General features: G+C 43.3%; 1 long non-coding RNA gene across 16 annotated transcripts in view; it reads left to right on the plus strand.

The window, feature by feature from the left end:
- Positions 1-14,173, plus strand: part of LOC311622875 — a 56,571-nt gene that overhangs the window by 3,782 nt on the left and 38,616 nt on the right. For 12 of the 16 annotated variants that reach the window (XR_014795048.1, XR_014795049.1, XR_014795050.1 and 9 more), the window contains exon 3: positions 7,654-7,771. The exons of 2 other annotated variants lie outside the window; for them this stretch is intronic. This is a non-coding gene — a long non-coding RNA (uncharacterized lncRNA). Of the gene's footprint in view, positions 1-1,137; positions 1,244-4,810; positions 7,605-7,653; positions 7,772-14,173 lie in introns of those variants that run through there. 2 more of the 16 variants (XR_014795054.1, XR_014795063.1) reach the window with 2 other exon arrangements.

The following is a 14,173-nucleotide window of genomic DNA, read 5'->3' on the forward strand; positions in this document are numbered from 1 at the left end:
ATCCTGTCTGTACTAGGGCGGGATGGAGCCATGGTACATGCTGACCACTTAGTTTCAGAACCCTTAGGACATCTAGAACAAGACACAATGCCTGAGTGCCGGCAAGGGTTTCTCTCCAACTGGGGTTTTGCAGGCGCTCACTTCCCTGTTTTCCTTTCGGAAACAGTTGTCTACAGACCTGGCAAGTGACAGCGGCTCCAGCAATGAAGTGCCGCTTGCAGCACATGTCTGCAAAGCAGAATCAAATGCCATCGGACTTTTATATCTGTTTTCAGACACGAAGGGCGGGGAGAGCTTCCCTTGGGCTCTTATGAGGCTTTATTTCTTCTGAGCATTTTTTTTTTTTTTTGTATTTTGGGGTGGGGGCAGGGTATTTGAAGAGTGAGCCCCGTTCACCCCATTTCCTCATCCAGAGCAGTTCTGTGGCGATGGGGGCGAGGAGGGGCTGATCTAGCTTCAGTGATGACTGTGAAGAGGCTGATTGCTTATGACTCCTTCAGTCCAATGATGATTAAGGAGCATCTCAGTCAGTGGACACAATTGGGACTTGCCCGTTGCCTGTATATCCTCCCTTCTGCCTCTCCCCCCGCCCCCTCCACTTTGTCCCTCTTCTCTTCTGTCTCCTTCCCTCCCTTCTAATTTGCCCTCTAGCGATGTTTGGGTTTACAAGGTTTTTGATGTTACTGACTAGTTCATCCTAATTCCTCTGAGATGTAACTGACATGCAACAAGGTTATCAGTTTAAGATATACAATATGTATGCAAAATATTAATATCCAAGATGACTGGCATTGGGACTTTCCATTTTCTCCAAATAATCAATGATTAGATCTCAGTGCTAACTGGAAGATAGTCAGATGACCTGTGGGATTTGCACTGATAAGGGAGAGGTAGGCACTTCACTAGGTATCCCTGTCTTTAGAGCTAAAATACTTGTTCAGACTAGAGGGGACAAAAGATAGTGTTCGTGAGAGGGCCTCACAGGAGGCAGTGTAATGTATACATGGGAGGTGTTATTAATGTTCCTACAGGGGTCCTAAGAGGTCCTGTAAATCTGATCTTTGCTACTTTGCAGTAAAGTATAGTTTACACCCCACAGGATTTATGTTAACTACTCATCCACATTCTTGTTTCAAGCAAATTGTATACACGCCAGCGATGTTTTCTTCCAAGCCGGGAGGAAACCATTGAACGTTCAGATGAGGAAGTAATTGCCAGTTTGCATACGTGCTCTGTGGAAACAGTAAGTAATTGACTTCAACTAGTCCTCAATGCAGTCTGGGGTCCAGAGTCAAATACAAAAGCAAACGGCAACTTAAAAGTGTGGGGCTTTGGACACACCATTTATGTGACTGAAGGGTCTGCTTGTGACTCGAGGGCCAGGCCATTCCCAGTTGGAACTGCAGTGTTGCCCGCATTCCTGGAAGTCCTGCTCTGAAACCTCCTTTGCAGACTCGCATAGAGGGGTTTCTTTTGCCCTGGCAGTTTCTTCCAAATCTTTCCTACTTTCTCCTAGGGCCTTTGCTTCTAGTCGAGGGACGTGAGCCAGGATGGTTAGGTTTCAGGTTAACAAAAAGAAACACTTTTATTGTCAATATTAATGGCAAACCTCGATTTTTACAAGGCTTGAGTTTAGCAGTGTGAGCAGATCAAAAGCAGCTTGGCTTGATTTCTCAATATTCTCTGGAGCTTAGACAAATTAACTGCAATTTTGCTCCAAATGAAACAACGCACAAAAATGTTAGTTACAGAAATGTAACAGCTAGTCTTTCGGCTGAGATTTCTACCTGTGCATACCATGTCAGGATCTAATAAATTTGCCCGCTGAACCTGAATTGAGTTTTGAAGGAAACCTCCTTAAAGTGTGTGTGTGTGTGTGTGTGTGTGTGTGTGTGTGTGAGCAGAGTGTCTTCATTTGCAATGTCAGGAGCCGGTTTCAGTGTGTGCATTCCACACTCGCCTTTCTGGCCGGGTAAGGATCCGGCAGACTGAGGTCTCCCTGGTAATTTGGGTACACCGAGTCTCCAGTTAATGATAGATAATCAGCCTTTGGGTCATTCGGTCATTCTCTTATTACAAACCCCTTCTGCGCTCTCTGATCTCCTTTCAAACTAAATTTCACACAAATAAAGCAAGACAGGGACAAGTTAGAGAGAGAGAGAGAGAGAGAGAGAGAGAGAGAGAGAGAGAGAATAGAGAGAAGTATTAGAAACTCCCGATACAGAACTCTAAACAAGGAAAGGCAAACTAAAAGAGGATAGGAAAGAACATCTTATCAAAATGAACATGTTGTGTACAAAACATGAAAAGGAAAGGCTCTGGTTTTTGTTCAAGTGGCAGAAAATTAAAATAAAAATAATTGCAGGCAGGGAAGTTATAAACAGAGAAGGCAGGATGCTTGGGGGAAATGCGCAGCACGGGGACGCTAATTTGTTGTTGGAGATTATGTATCTGCCCCGTGATTGGAGAGGGGCGGCTTTGTTCCATTTTCCAGAGGAGAACGGTTTTCTTTTAATGCCTGTGTGAGCGCCCACTCGCATGAACACAGGCCAAAACCTCGAGGAACTAAACGTGGAATTGCATTCTGCTCGCAGAGCATCCAACTTCAAAGAAGAAAAAGCAGAATTCCATTCAGAACACGTTTGGAGGCTTCTCTAAATCGGTGTGGCGGATGCTTTTGTGTTTTGCTAACAGAAGGCACAGACCACTCCTGGGGAAGTCCAACCGAAGCCAGGACTCCCTCATCCCCTTCCCAACCCCTCCCCCCCTTTCCCCGGGGTCTTCCTTCTTCCAGTCTACATCTGCCTCTGACTCCAGAAAGACAAACTGTCACATTGGCCAAGCGACGACGTTTCTGACCAGATCCCTCTGGGAGGCACTGGCTTGCGTGGCTCTAATAGGAGTTCTGGGGAGAGGGCCCCCAGTGCCATGTTCCCACCCCTGCCCTCGACAGTCTCCATCCAGGGCTCTGGAAGTCTCTAAATCTAGCCCTAAGGGTGCTGACGACAAGCCCTAATCTGCAGAGACTGGAACTCAGGCTGAGGGTTTGATCAACTCAGTTCCCAAGTTAGAGGAGCAGGCAGGAGGTGGCAGCAGGTGCCCAACTGTGGGTCTGGCACCCCCTCCCTCACCAGCATAGCTAGCAAACAACTCTTCTCTTCCCCCACTTCTGTGTTTCTTCTAGTCCCTCTCTCCTGCTCCCTGAAATGGCGTTCCCTCCCTCCAGGAATCCTTTCCAGGTACAGCTTCCCTTCTCTCTCTCCCACCAACTCCATCTTTGTTCTTTTGACCTCCTTTCTGGGGTTCCTGCTGTGGTCTCTCTGGTAGATCTCTAGCGCTTCCTGTGATGCGGGTGCGTGGGGAGCCCCGCCAGAGCCTTGAACCCAGGAGGTGCTCAGACAGCCTGTGTAAAAGGGGTGACTCAGAGCAGCCAGGTGGATCGCGCCTATCCCGCGAGGAGCAGCCGGATTGGTTTTTATTTTGAAAGCGACTGGAGTTCGTGGAGGAGTGGGTCGTGGTCCCTTAGGGAGCCGACCTTTCTCAGCCCACGGGAGAACCCGGAGAACCGGGGAAGCCTTGACTCTGCGGCAGCCAGCTTTGGATCCGGGAGGGGCAGACTTCGGTCCGGCCTCCAGGTTCCCTTTCCCGACCTCCGGGGACTCCGTAGTCGGAGCAGGCACCGGGACGCTGGGCTCCCCACAGAGGAGCGCCTGGGTCTTTCTCAGCCTCAGTTTCCCCATCTGAACAATGGGGGTAAGAAGGAGCCCAACCTCGAGGGTGTTTAGGGAACAGGAACCGACTTCTGGCTGCGCTTAGCAAGTGTTTATGCATCTTCTCTGCCTCTTCCAGGCGCCCGAGGACCCAGCCAGACCACGCCGGGTCAGGCCGGGCCTCAGCCCTGCAAGGACCGTGTGCGCCCCGGACGGATATGCAGGGCTGCAGCCACAGCCCGGGGCTGTGCGGGTACAGGGGGCGCCAACCCGCACCTAGGCCTCTGCGTGGGCTGCTGGGCCGCTCCTGGTGGATCCCGTTCTCCTGTTGATCCCACCACCGCCCAGGAGGCCGGTTCTCCGCCGTCAGGCCCCGGCGGGTCACCTCGGAGGCGGGCAGCGAGGGGTTAACCGCGTGCCTCCCCCGCCGAGCCCTCCGCGCAGGGCGCAGGCCCCCCGCACCCCTCCCCCCCCCCCCCCCCCCCCGAGGTCTCATTAGGGAAAACCCTCACCCGCTATTTTCAACATTTCCTCAATCAAGTGCCTTTAAATAGAGCTGCACAAATAAATTGGCGGCAAAAAGCGCAGATCTTGTCACGGCCGAGCCCAATCCCAATATTTCAGCCTTGTTTGCTTTGCAATTACGGGCTGGCTCGGTGCGGCGGTGCCACCACCGGGGCAAACGTGCAGCCGCCCGGGTTCTCTCTCCCCGGCGCCCCGCGCGGGGGCAGGAGGCCGGCGGCCCGCGGAGCCCCCTGCAGGGGGACGGGGTGGCCCCGGGGGAGGAGGGTGCGAGGGGGCGCGGGCGGCCGGGCCTCTTCTACCCCCGCGTGCAAAGGGCGCTCAGGGCGCCGGCAAAGGCACCGGAGCCTGCAGGTTCCCGGAGCCGCGGAGGTATCTGCACCGACAATACCATAAGCAGCACACACGTGGCCATCATGGTGCATCCCTCCTTACCGTTTCTCTCCCCTCTCCTCCCTCCCCACCCCCAGACACGCTTCTCCGGCATTTGTTAGCGGTTCCTGGATGTTCCTCCCCCGCCCCCACCGTCTCTCGCTCGCTGTTCAACTGCTAGCAATGATTTGTTCCATTTTCCATAGCTGCTGCTTCTCGTTTGACTTCGGGCACGAAGTCGCTTTAGATCCCCGGCTGGAAGAACGAAGCCCCAAACCCTCTGGCCGGGGCTCCTCCGCGCAAATCCGCCGCCGGGCGCGCTGGGCCCCGCGCAGGCCGGTCGGCCGGCTGCAGGGCCGCAGCACAGGAGTGAGCTCCAATCGGGTCCTAAGCCTGACATTTCACAGACAATTACATCTTGGCGACCGCCGGACAAAAGCGAAATGTTTACTCTGTTCTACACCGAGGAGCACTCCTCAAGTCGAAAACAAATACTACATTTCAGAAAAGAAAATAGAATAATAAATCTCTTTTTAATGGATTCTCTCTGCATAAATGCAAACAACGTGATTTAAGTCCTCACCACTCTCCACTCTCCGCCCCCTGCCCCCCCTTTTCAGACACAGCTGAAGTTATACAGATACTGTCTTTGAACACACATTCTACATGTCTGGGGTGAGGCACCCGCATTTGTTACATTCGATTTAGCTTCCACACGTTCACACCCCACCCTGACCCTCAGAGCCGCAAGGGATGATGGATTAATTAGCTCTGGGATATGAAGTCTGTTTTCACACGGATTCAAAAAAGATGGCATGATTTGGGTCATTCATTTGTAATTTCATGAAACTTTCTAAAGGGCTACCCATTTTCCTCTCCTGTGGGCTTCTGAAGGGTGGGAAAGTTGAGGCAAAGAAATAGTTTCATGAAACTCCGGGGTACACATTAAAATGTTTCTTTATTATTTAAAAAACGCATAAAGAATGGACCTGTATTTGTTTGCTGGTGGTCATAAAGTAAATTCATGGCCATTCTTGCTAATTAACAATCTTTTTTTTTTAATGCTTAAAATTAAAAAAAAAAAATAAATCCTCTTGTACTGTATCTTCATTCTCCTGGATCACCCTCCTATCGAAACATTTTGGTTCTCAATTTTATTTATAGTAAACCTCAGAGATGATGGTTTCCTAAAACTGTGCATTGACAAAGCCACAGAATAATATTTCAAGTCAGAAGCCATGCATACGCACTTACGTCTTCCATAGAGTTTCTAGCTGATGGCTTTTGTATTTCAAGAAATAGGAAACACAGTAGCTAGAAAGGGTACCATTTCCTAAAAATCCTCTCCTTAAAAAAACCCCCAAAAACTTGGTCTGGCATATTATTCCATGCACAAATTATAATATTAGTTTCATGTGTGTTAATCTGTTTAGTATTAAAACTGCTAGAGTGTCTTAACCACTAACATGTTTTACTGCACTGCTTTCAAATGGGTGATCTCAGATAATTACGAAGATTTTGATGCTAATCCCACGTTAAGTGAACAACTATGAAAATAACCTAAAAGCATTATTATTCTTATATACATGCCAGCAAATACAATTGTAAAGGGAACACGATTACTTTTTATCTGACATTATCCTATAAGGATATGGCTACATTTATTTCTTTTAAAATCGGGGCAGTTTTCAATTACTTTTTAACAGATTTTTTCCCCCCTTCAAAACAGCATTTGCAAAGCCTATAAACCACAGCAACTTTGTACTGACAGATACAGATTTTTCCTACATTGTTATTAATTAGCCTCTTTGCAAACTCACTAAAGTAGAATAATATACAGAAATATCAAAACGTAGAGAATAATTATTAGGTCTACATATTTATTAAGCTAAACCAATGTTATTAAAATTAAAAACATGTGCTTGGCATATAAATGTTTCTTTAAGAATTCTCTTTTTTTTGGATGCACAGTTATTATTTTTAAAGCCAACTGAGATTTTCAAGTTCTGGATTTTCCACTCCAAACAGGCATTGCATTGTTTTACACAGTAGCTCCTGGAACAGTACCACCCTTAGTATTTTCGACTTCCAAACAACAATTGGAATTGGATAAATGCTTTCGGCTGTGAGCACTTTCCTAATACCTTTGTAGGTAATAGGATTCCCTGTTTGTGCTGGGTGACAAATGGACAGTGCACTCGACAGACTGCCTACTCTTTGCAGAATCTGTAAGAAACTGGAGTTTTCTCTAAGACTGCTTGGGGTTCATCTAAAAAAATCTGTTCCAGAGAACATATTCAGAGAATATGAGTGAGTGCCTTTTCTAGCTATATTTATGAGATGATGGCTCAGAGTGGGATATAAAATATAAGAGAGGAGGAATGTAGAGGTAAAAAAAAAAATCTGAAAAATAAAGTTTTCTCAGGCAGGAAGGATCTGGCTCTTTATCTATACCTAGGAGATTGATGAGTTGCAGCCACATCAGAGAATAAATTTTTGTTGTTGTTGTTATTGTTGTTATTTTCTTCAATTCAGTGATTTTAAAGTGGATTTTTCACCGAAGAAGTGCAATTGAGGAAATACATGTGAATTCTTCCATGGCTTCCTTGATTTTCAGTATCGGGTCCACCATGCCATTGTTTTCTAAATGAATGAATGTAGAAACAGTTGGATTCGAAAGTCTTGACTTTTTTCAAACTTGTGTTAAATTGGGATAATAAAGATGGCTTTAATAAACTCCAGTCAGCTGAGAAACAAGTGGGGAAAACACTTTTTCAGGAAGAAACTAGGCAACTAGTTAGGAATCCAGGAGACAAAAAGCAAGAAACCAGCCTCTTACATTCCTAGTAATTTTGCTTTCCCAACATTGTTAAGTTCTTTGCGTCCCATGCCATTTGAGTAAAAATGTCAGCAATAAAATTACAGGATCTATTCACATGACTATTTTTACTCTATTATAATATATCTGCTTTGTTACAATATGCATATATGTACATTATATTGGAGCTTTTGAAAGTGTAGTTATTTGTTGAATATTTCTTTTTTTCAGATAGTGATATTTAATGAAGTGTTTATAATTATCAATCTGAAGGTTCGTCGAAGATACCATAGTCATGGTAACCAAGGGGCATTGGAATCTGTGTGGTGCGAGCTGCGCTCTGTAAATTGTAAGTGCTTTTAAAACCATGACCTAGGTATTTGTAATGAGGACATCCGAGAAGAGAAGCTCAAGGGTCCTCAACGTACACAGGCGAGGACACCTCATCATATGGGGGAACTTGCCTTAGAAGCATTTCTCTATTGAAAATGCCATCTCTCGCCCTAGCCGGTTTGGCTCAATGTATAGAGTGTTGGCCTGTGGACTGATGAGTCCCAGGTTCTATTCTGGTCAAGGGCACATGCCTGGATTGTGGGCTCAATCCCCTGTGGGGGTCTGCAGGAGGCAGGTGATCAATGAGTCTCTCTCATCATTGATGTTTCTATCTCTCTCCCTTTCCCTTCCTCTCTGAAATCAATTAAAAGAAAAAAGAGAAAAAAAGAAAGAAAAAGAAAAAAAGAAAATGCCATCTCTCACCCTCCTCCCAAAACTTCTGCTAGTTGTATTTTACTAAAACTTCCTAGAATGAAGAGTGGCTGCAGCTCACTGGGCATTTCTTTCCTTAACCGTCTTACTATTCACTCAGTTGTCCTTGTACTTTATGCTCTCCTCGTTAATTGTCTTAATATGTGGCAATAATTGGATCATGAACTGAATTTTTTCTCATTGCCTCGGAGTTTTAACTTACAATCCCAGATTCATCTGAGTAAATAGTAAGCCATATACATTTTATTGCATTGTTAATTAGGCCCTTCATGTCAGGGAGGGTTTAAAGTAGTTGTTTGAAGAATTAAGATAATTTTTCCAAATTTGTTTGTAAAATAATAATTCCTGTAGGTGTAATTTTGCAATTTATTTTGATGCTTATCACGAGATCAATGATATATTTTGGTGAAAATCTCTATCCCAAGATGAAGCAAAATCACATTTGGAATGTGACACATTTTTTGAAGTTAATTTTGAGCCTGTTGTAAAGATATTTCAATGCTACACAGAAACAAAACTATTATGCATGGAAATCAGCATAATATAGTGATTAAGGGCAAAGCCACTGGGGTCAAAGACACAGTTTTGCATCTTGACTACAACACCCATCAGCATGTGGTCTTGGGAAAATTATTTAACCATTTTCTTCTCACTTATCACATCTGCAAAAGGTGGATCATAATTTTCGACTCTGTCACAGTGTATGCTGAACACTTGGTGAGATTCACCTGAGGCTCTTAGGAAAGGGCCTGGCACCGAGTAAGTGCTCAGTAAGCACTAGCTCCTCTCTGTGGCATTGCTCTACCAGGTGAAGAGTGGCACGGAGGTGACCTTCCTGAGAGCCATTAAGTAAGGGCGGGGATGTTGACAGCCTACGGGCATGGAGCTCCGCATGTGGAGTCTGCATTGGCACCCAGCCCTCAAGGCTGACAGGGTGAAGGCAATGGCTTCTGGCTGTCTTCAAAGGCTCTAGAAAGGTATGTGGAAATGGTCCTAGTGATAGCAACCCATCAGGCTGCCTGAGGTTCATGCCATCTTTTCCACGTGTGCTATGGTCAGTTGGCGCCTGACGCAAAGGTCTAAACTGGGGGAAATGATGCTTAAGTCAAGGGTGCCTAAGAGTTTTTTTTTCTTCTTTTCTTAATACTAAATGTCAGATGTGATTTATACTTACTAAGAAGGTGGCTTATCTGGCCATGGCCACCACTAGAAGTTCAAGGGATTTTCATGCCGAAGTGCCCCACAGTCCTTTAAAGAGAGGAAAAACATGTTTTTAATGTCAGAGCTTTCTAAATTTAAATGCTATAGCTGAAAAGCTGTGCACTTTAAACAACTTTTACATGTAAAATCTACCCTTCCAAGTAAAGAACTAGATTAAAGGAATAATGTTTATAAAAAGCATAGAATAAAATAAATATTCAATAAATGCCAATTCCTTTCCTCCATGTCTCTGCATTTGATCCTTATATATTCTTTTTTTTTTTAAATATCTTGCTCTTTTTTAAACAATTATTTATTGATTTTTAGAGAGAAACAAAGGGAGTGAGAGAAAGTGAGAAACATCCATTTGTTTATTGATTAAGGTATTACATATGTGTCCTCATTCCCCCTCTATCTGCCTCCCCTTCCCCCCACTCATATGCTTGCACACAGTCCTTAGGTTGATCTCTCCCACTTACCCCCACCCTCCCTCCCTTACCTTCCCTCTGAGGTTTGACAGTCTGATCGATGCTTCTCTGTCTCTGGAACTGTTTTTGTTTATCAGTTTATGTTGTTCATTATATTCCACAAATAAGTGAGATCATATGATACTTATCTTTCTCTGACTGGCTTATTTCACCTAGCACAATGCTCTCCAGGTCCATCCATGCTGTTGCAAATGGTAAGAATTCCTTTTTTACTGCAGCATAGTATTCCATTGTGATTCTTTTTTTTTTTTTTTTTTTTTTTTTTTTTTTTAAAGCAGGTTACACTACTTTAAACAATATTTTTTAAATTGATTTCAGAGAGGAAGGGAGAGGGAGAGAGAGATAGAAACATCAGAAATGAGAGAGAATCATTGATCGTCTGCCTCCTGCATGCTCCCCACCAGGGATCAAGCCTGCAACCCTGGCAAGTACCCAGACCAGGAATTGAACCTGTGACCGCTTGGTTTCTGGGTAGACCCTCAGCTGCTGAGCAACATCAGCCAGGCTTAACTTATTTTTAAAACTATATTTATTTTTATCTGAAATGAGGGGAGACAGATTACATATGTAATGTAAAAAATACATATTTTAAAATAATGTTAAAATAACAAAACCTTTTAAATTTGAAAGTCTTGTTGCCAGTTTTTGTCCCAAATTGGATCTCTGGCGTTGGCTAAAAACCAACCATGACAATACCAAATGCAGTTGAAGATGTGGATGAACTGGATCACTCATATTTGGCTGGTGGGAATATACAATGGGACAGCTAGTCTGGAAGACAGTTTGATAGTTTCTTTTGTTTATGAAAAATACATATGTTTAAAAATATTTTTATTAATATTTTAGAGAGAGAGATAAAGGGAGAAGGAAAGAAAGAGAGAAACATTGGGATCAAATCTGCAATCTAGGCATGTGCTCTGACTGGGAATGAACTGTGACCCATCGCTGCATGGGCCGATGCTCAACCAACTGAACCACACTAGCCAGGGCAACACTTTCTAAAAGAAATAAATATGTAGCTACCTTATGACTCAGCAATTGAATTCCCGAGCATTTATTTAGATAAATGAAGACTTAAGTTCACACAGAAATGTGTATCAATATTTATAACAGCTTTATTCATAATAGCCCCCATCTGGAAACAACTCAGATGTCCTTCAATGGATAAACAAACTGTTAACCACTCTGCTAACAGTTAAGCAGGAACTGTTAATCAGAGTACATTTGTACCATGGAATATGCCCAACAATAAAAAGGAATAAATTATTAATAAACACAATAACCCAAATAAATCTCCAGAGAAATATGCTGGGTGGAAAAGCTAACCCCAAAAGAATACATGTGTATACAATTCTTGAAATGGCAAAATTACAGAAATGAAGAAAATAGTTACAAGAGGTTACAGATCAGTGGGGGTGGAAGGGAAGTGAATGTGGCTATAAAAGGGCAATAAGAGGGGGTGGGGAGGATGGGGAAAGATGAACCAAAGAACATATGCATAACCCACGGACACAGACATAATGTGAAGGCCTAGGGAGGATGGAAGCAGGGTGGAGGGAGGCAAAAGGGGAGGATGGGGGACACCTGTAATAGAGTCAACAACAAAAAGGGAAGAGTATACACACACACACACACACACACACACACACACACACACACACACACGGGCAACAAGAGGGATCCTTGCGCTGACAGAAATGTTCTGTATCTTAACCTGTGTTAATGCCAATATCCTGATTGTGATATTGTACTGTAATTTTGCAAGATGCTATTGTTGGAAGAAACTAGGTAAAGGGTTCTTGGAATCTCTGTTATTTCTAACAACTGCATGAGAATCTACAATTACCTCAACATAAAAAGCTTACTAGACCAGTCACTGACCCATAGTGACTTCCAGAACTGTCGGGAAAATAAATAGAGGCAGGTTGGGATTGAGACTAGGAGTCGTAAACCTTGAGAATGATTTTCAGCGCACCACTCAAACTCCTCTGAATGTCCTCCTTCTGATTTTTATTATGAACTGTAATGCATATTTACTGTGAATTTTGGGAATTCAAAAATTCCCAATTTCTGTCATAGGCCTTTGCCAGTTTGCAAACCACAAGGATTTTTCAGTTCATCGGCTGATGGCTTTACATGTCAGAAGATAAAACTAGATTGCATCGCAATTTGTTCTTAAAGCCAACCAGAGAAGAGTTTCTATTATCCTTGTCTTTTTCTTTATTTTCCTTTTTTTGTCCTTATGCTATTTGAACCCATATATCCCCATATTCTACTATTTAATATAAAAAAACAAAAACAAAAACCTACTAAAGGTGCATTTTGTAGACAGAATTACAAATGTTATTCTAAAAATGAGGGATAGAAAGTTATAGTGATTCTCCACACAGTACCACACACTTGCAGAATGCTTGGCTAACAAGTGGAATTAAACACATCTATTGATGAACTGCTGAGAAGATAAAGCCACAGCAATATTACAGAGGGTTGGTCTCGATTTTTCCAGGCCACCAGCACAGTCATGGGGCCCTCTGCACACACCTGACAGCGCTGGAGAGTGATTTAGTCACTGCAGAGGAGCTGCCGTCATGACGAATAGGGGTTAGATTGTGAGAATTTTAGGACATATTTTGGGGAAGGATTAAATAAATCAGGGCACGTGCTGACAGCAAATAGTATCTTTGAGTGGCTGATTTGAAACACAGAATCAGAGAACTGAGATGAATGCCAGGTGGCCGTTGGAAGCTGGGAAAAGTCTCAATGAGTTGGCTGACTTAAGTCTAGGCTTCATTTCAGCATCATTAAATAATCTATAAGTGATGACTTATTAATTATCTCCTTAAGAAAAGAGTATGCTACATACAATGGTGGCATTAAGGCATGTTCATCTAAGAAATGTTATTTGTAGTTTATTTAAATGATTTCCCTCATTGTAGGATTAGAACAGCGTTTTTCAACCGCTGTTCCGCGGCACACTAGTTGCCTGGTGTGCCGTAGGTGCAGAAAAGACAAGAATTTTATAATTTTTCACTATTTTGTTTACTTAGTATTTCATAATAAAGTAATTATAAAATACTTTCTTTGTGTTTATTTGATTCCTATTCAAGAGAATTACTTTATATATAGTCAATATAGGCACAGAGTTAAATTTTTTTTAACATTTTCTAATGGTGGTGTGCCTCGTGATTTTTTTCATGAAACAAGTGTGCCTTTGCCCAAAAAAGGTTGAAAAACACTGGGTTAGAAGGCCCTAAAACTTCTTCTTTATAACCTTTCCCGTTCCTATCACTCTTTGTGTTACTATGACATGTCTTTTCCAAAGCACTTAAAGTGCGTTAACTTTTTATGTCAGAATGAAAAATAATTTTTATTCTAATAATGCATTTAAACTCTTATTCTCTTAAAATAGCGAGCAATAAACTTTATGTAAGGATGTCATTGTTGGATGTTAAAATGAAGCCTTTTGATTCAACTAGCTCTCTGACAATGGAATTAGAGATGTCCGGACAGGACATGGGTACCAGACAGCCTGAAAACAACTTGTAGCACATGCGGGCATTTCCAGCTGCTTACCAGAAGGACTTGCCACGGAGGGCAGAGGCTGTGAAACAGGTGAACACTGGGGAAACAAAAATTTCCAGTCCCAGGTCTACTTCGGAGAATTTAGTATGACTGGTCTGTCTCCCTTTATAGTTTTTCCAGACCTGGAAGACAAAGAAAAACCAGTAACAAAAACAAAACAATTAAACTCCCCAAACTAACAACAATACAACAAAAACTTTAATACGAATCCAAACAAAAATTGGGCTTTTATGAGGTTGACTTGAGGTCAGGAAAAGAATGATAAACTTTTGAGAGGAAGAAAGAAATCATCAAAGCCGAGAGAAGCTCAAAGTGGAGTTTAATAGGAGCTATCATATTGCGCCCAAGCCTTGACCATCTCTGATGCAGCTGTTTCATTTTAAGATGTTCCAGTCCCCATTCCCCTCACACAGCCCTCCACAGTGATGGCAGGCACACAGCCAGGCACTCGAACCATTCTAGATAACGGTAACCCCTCAGAGAGTTGCTGCAGGGTCAGTGCAAATGGAAATGATGAAATCCAATCTAGCCTTTAGCTGAATCATTGTCTGAGGTTAAGCCCAGTGAACAGCGAGCACTATCGGGAGTCTCCATGTACCTGTCAAAATTGCACCGATGGCATTTTGAACGTGTGGAAAAGTTATTTTTTATGTTTCATATCTCCAGACCTTGTTATAATACCTTGGACACCACTTACTTAATACGTAAGGGCAAGA

Source organism: Pipistrellus hanaki (genome assembly GCF_964339955.1).
Source record: "Pipistrellus hanaki genome assembly, chromosome: 5".
Classification (NCBI taxonomy): Eukaryota; Metazoa; Chordata; class Mammalia; order Chiroptera; family Vespertilionidae; genus Pipistrellus; species Pipistrellus hanaki.